The following is a 5,820-nucleotide window of genomic DNA, read 5'->3' on the forward strand; positions in this document are numbered from 1 at the left end:
CACAATCCAATAGGTCCCCACGACGCTCGAGTAAATCCACATTTAGCCTCTCGGCCTCCCCTACTATAGTATTTTAATAATAAACTTAGGTTTAACTCTGACATATTTAGATTCTCGATGTAGGGGAGCTCACCATGATAGGATAACTGTTATTCATAGTTTGTATATGTTGGTTTTTGTTGTTTCTGAAGAGGGCTCAAAAGCGAGCCGAAACATGTAAGCGCGTTTAGTGGAATAAATAAGTTTTATGCTTTATGAGTGTATTATTTGCGGGACGTCTTCTGGGCCTGACTCCTATTGCTCATATTCTTTCCAATTTTTTTAAATTGAATTTTAAATATGAGTGGTATATGGGAAGCTTTGGCCGGTCAAAACAAACCCCATCCACTCCCCCTCGGCGTCAAAACAAACCCCCTCCATTCCACCTCCGCACAGGTAGGCGTGGCCTAAACGGGCCTGTCTGGAGAAATGATGCCCTCTGATTGGCCGGTGACGTGAGGGTGGGATAACGAGGTAATTAAATGTCGCGTTTTGATTGATTCGGTCCATAGCTGCCCACACGCTGTTTGGCTCGATCCATAGCTGCCCACACGATTGGAGAGGGCGGGGGTGTCAGCAGAGAAGAATACCACGGCAAAATGGTGGATGGGAAAACCGAGGAAAAGTGGGACCGAGAACTTTGTTCGTTATGGGAGGGAGAGGGATAAGGTACGGTCAGCGAATATGAATAACACACAGCTTTTGTCCTGCAGGTCATTTTTTTGTTGCAGCGGTTCAATGTCTCCAACGTGTTGGCGTCTTACTTAGTGAAAGGGTTTTTTTCTTATTATTTATGACGAAGACTTTTACGAGAATTTTCGGGAGACTCTTGCTTTCAATAGTAAGAAAGGGGAGCTAAAACAGGAATGAACAAGTTTGTGCCGATATGCGTCGTCTTTTTCTTATCTGCTGTGTTGATTTACTTACTTTAGAGAATAAGTTCTTTCTGTATTCTACGACGGAAATGCTTTTTAATAGGACAAACATCTACTTTATTTAAACCTGAAATGTTAGGAGCACGAGGATACGGAATTAAAATAGTCAATGACTTAAGACACAAAGAATTTTTTTATTGATAATGTGATACTACATTAATGAATGACTTATTACATAAAAAATATGATAGGGGAGAGTTGGCTAAGTCGTACCGATGGTTAAATCGTACCTCCATTGTATTTTCTAAACGAAACATTTTTTTTTTTAAGATAATGACACTGATATGACGCTGGAAATATGGGTTAAGAACTATCATTTTTGTTTTGTCTTCGAGTCGTCTGTTTACGAGTGACATTCAAAATTGATTTCGTTCGGTGTCTGATCTAAGTTTTGATACAATTTACCTAAGGTGTTATCAGTACAAGGTGGATAATTGAATTATAGTGTCCTTCATAGTTATAATCGATATTTAAACTCTTTTCGAGTATAGCATCAAATTAGCAAGATATTTGTAAGTTTTGTTATTGGCAAATTTGTAAAAATATAGGGAGTTCGGTAAATCGTACTTGTCGCTGGTCTTTATATTGTACCGGTACGATTTCCGCAAGTGACACGAGCAATATGTGGAGGTTACTATTATGATAAAAAAGAACCTACAGTGGACTGGATTTAGTATGTCAGGTGCTCTAACCCAAGTGGAAATTTACAACTGGCGCGATATCGCGCCAGTACTGCGTTAAGGATTTGGTACTGGCTCGGTATTGGCATATTACTGCATTAATAACGATGAGTTCTGGCATCATACCGAAAGGTAACTTGGCTGGGTATTGGCAACCAGTATTGGGACAGTATTGTAGGCAGTACTGTGCCAGTACTAAGCCAGTACTGTCCCAACCCTCGGAATAAATTCTTACTCTATTGATAGTCAATACTCGAGAGTCTGTACTGTGCCAGTACTAAGCCAGTACCGTACCAATCCTTGGCGTAACTCCTTACTCGGTTGATAACCAGTACTGAAGAGTCAGTACTGTACCAATACTAAGCCAATAGTAAGCCAGTATTATGCCGATGATTGGTGCCGTACTGACCAGCAGTACTGGTGTTACTATTTACTGCCGCGGTATCGCGCCATTTGTAAGATCCGTCATATGTCCAACTTTTCCACTTGGGAAGTGGTTGCACGAAACCTGTGACAATCTTGACATTTACCAAAACTGTTTAAATAAGCGCTCAAGAATGTGATTACTTATTAACTGCTTGAGTCTTTCTATTAATTTTTTCTATTGAGTCTTTCTATTGAATCTTTTCTATTGTGATGTGATTACTTATCAACTGCTTGAGTCTTTCTATTAATTTTTTCTATTGAGTCTTTCTATTGAATCTTTTCTATTGTGACGGAAAAATCTGTAATTGATTTTATTTCAAAAATTTATTTTTTCCAAATACCTAAGATTTTAATATTCTGAAATATAGTGCAACGATAGCTTAAATCAATTTAAGTATTGCTTTTTACTTTGTTTTCTTAAATGAGTTTAAAAAACACAGATCTAATTTCTGTTTTTATAATAAAAAAGTTTTTATTATACCTACTTAAATATGTAATATATACTTAAATATGTATACTTAGTTTCAAATTATAAATAATTTTATTAATAAATGAGTTTTAAAACTAATTTTTTGTTTATTTTCCCAGTAAAGAAACTGACGTTGTGTACCGTCATTGTGACGTTAAAGATGTTATTTTAATGTCAAAATGACAATAAGCAATGTCAGCTTGTTTGCTATATTAGAAGTACGATTTAGGAACCAGGTGGTACAATTTAACGACCCGGTCTCCAAATCGTACCGAAAGCTACTTTTTTTAAAATTTAATTTAAATAATATAATGTTTATTTTTGCAAAAGTATCGTTTTGTTTTATTGTCAATGAATCAAAGTTTAATATTAGTACAGAAATATTCTGATATCTTTAGTACTTTTGTTTACAATTTTATTTAAACGTTAGGGGGTACGATATAGGCGACATCCCCCTATATAAAATCATATATATAATCTGTATAATCATGTATATAATTTAACTGTTTGTTAAAACTACGTTAACAATTTCATTGAATTTTAGTTCGGTTTGTCACGTCCAGGGGCGCGAGTGCGAATACCCCTCGGACGCGGCGTGGGCCCGTCCGACGACGGCTCGACGTGATTCTCGCCCCGAGCGGCGAGGGCGGTAATCACGGTTACCGGAGTAAAAGGAGGGAGGTCGACGGTCACTAAATGATTACATGGAAAAGCTTGCACTATTGCTAGCGACAGGCGGCTAGAGATAGGGTGAGCGGCAGGGGGCCCTGAAGAGGGCTCTTGCTCTCCGCTCGGAAGGGCGGCCAGGGCTCTGTTTTGAGCGACTGGAGGTCTGGGTTAGGACGCTCTGGAGGCCCTGAGAGGGGCTTCCTAGAACGGAGTTCAGGGAGTGAGATTTTAAGGGGATGCCTCGGCGGCCCTGAGAGGGGCTTCCTAGGCCCGGTTGTAAAGACTGTCGCCCCGAAGGATAGGGAGCCTGGCGCGGTTCTCATGCGCCACGACGCGCGAGGCTTCCTGCTCCAGATTCACAAAATTATAACGACGATCAGACGACACAGACGTTACAGGCGCTCCGAATCGGTTTAATTATGCCCGAGAGGAAGGAGAGTGACAGAAGATAAAAAAAAAAGAAAATGAATGTTAGACGTTTTATTCTATTTTGATTTCAATACATGATTCGACTCGTGAAATTGATGTCGCGTACATGGGGACGTTAAGGTAACTAGTAATAAAATATATAAAATATTGAATAAAATGAATGAAATTCGTGTATTCGAATGGTTCGCACGCGATAGTTTCAGAAAATTAATATTTACACAAACGGAGGGTAATGCGACTGAGACGGAAGTGCCACGTGCAACTCACTTTGCGTCGCGGTGTTGCTCGGCTATCCTTGGATGTGCCTATTATGGAGGATGGCCCTCAGGATTTTTGCGACTAGTACCCCGCTTCTAAGGAGGACTCTCTGAAGGAGTCTATTAGGCAACCTCTCACTCCGACACTCTGACACCGAATTCTAATAATGACACTCTGTTTCTCAAAAGTCTGAAGACCGACTGAAAACGAAAGTAGAAAAGTCTAAAAGTCTAAAAGTCGAAAACTCTAATGATCGCTGACTGACTTTGGTGTGCGCTTTTATATCGCTTTTATTATGAAAAATAATTTTGAGACCCTTACCAATTAATAATTATTTTACAATTCCATATGTAAAGAACATATCAGAAAAATTTATTTCTATAGCAGATAAAATTAATCAGAAAGTTGCGTACAAACCCATGAATAATTTAACAACGGTGATTAAGTTAGGTAAGGATAATTTACACAAGATGGAATTTTCGAACGTTGTTTATAAAATTGAATGTTTAAATTGCGATGCATCATACGTAGGTCAGACAAAAAGGAAAATGGGTACTCGAATCAATGAACATAAATCGGATGTAAAAAAACAAAAAAGATCTTCGTCAGTATTAGCAGAACACCAGATGAATAGTGAACATGATATCGAGATTGGGATAATGTTCAAATCTTAGACAAAGAACCTTATATGTACAAACGACTCACATCAGAAATGATTCATATAAAAAAACAAAAAAATGGTGTAAATAAGCAAACAGACACTGAAAGGTTTCCAGAATCATACTTTCCACTTTTATAAGTCTTCTTTCCATAGAAGCGAAACTTAACGCAATATGTGAGGATCATATCATCTCGTATTTCAGTATTGTCCGTGTCGTCGAGTGTTGATGATGTGTGTTTTGCTTTCTCGACCGTTGTAATATTATTATTAGGACGTGATTTCTTGCTGTGCTACGAATATCTTGATTAAATAATTTAACGGAAGTAATCTTATTAATATTTCTTGTTTTTATAATTGACATTTTGCTTTAATTTAATTTTATTATTGTTAACTAAAATCATTAAGTTTTATTTTAATTTATTACGTTGACTAGAATCAGGAAGTTTTTTGGTTCAATTATTGACATCCGAGATTGGTGGTTCAGCGATGCACGTACTGATGATATTAAAGAAGTTTAAAGGTATAATATCATATCATAGTTATATAACACATTGTTAACGTTGACTGAGTTTGTTTTTTATTTTTATAAATTTTTTTTCTTCGTTGTTATTAGAGAGGAAGCGGTTATTTCAGTCACGAGGAAATTTTCAATGTAGATCAAACCATAGTACATGTAGCGCGGACATTATAATCATGACATGATTTGACGATCGAATTTGTTATAGGATTAATTGTTAGAATGTAAAATCTTACGTAAGGAAATGTAAATAATTGTAATAGCGAACAAGGCGAATATATGTTGTGAGATAGGTTAGATTATGTATGGAAGTATTGTTGTAAGCTTGTTTTATGCATTATCAGTTGAATATTGAGAATGGTCTGATGACAGACCGAAACGTTTATTTATCAGCAATTATTTATCAGTAAGATGAGTAAAATATAAATAATTTTTTAATAAAAATACGCTATTTCAATCCTGCGCACGTGAAAAAAGCCATATAATACCAAATTTTATCTTTTAAATCGATCCACGGTTTATTATTTATTAATTCATCATATTATATTGATGATATCATCATCAGAACATGTGGCATGTAAAATGATTTTGGGCGCGAAAAGAAAAAGAGAGATAGGAGAAGACGGCAACCCATCGAGAGAAAGATGATAGGTATATGAGATAGCGCGAGGTCCGCGGTTACGGCCCGCGACGCATTTCGTGGTGGTGGGCGCGGGGTCCGCGGCGGCGACGGCGGC

Source organism: Trachymyrmex cornetzi, unplaced genomic scaffold, assembly GCF_001594075.2.
Source record: "Trachymyrmex cornetzi isolate Tcor2-1 unplaced genomic scaffold, Tcor1.1 scaffold48, whole genome shotgun sequence".
Taxonomy (NCBI): domain Eukaryota; kingdom Metazoa; phylum Arthropoda; class Insecta; order Hymenoptera; family Formicidae; genus Trachymyrmex; species Trachymyrmex cornetzi.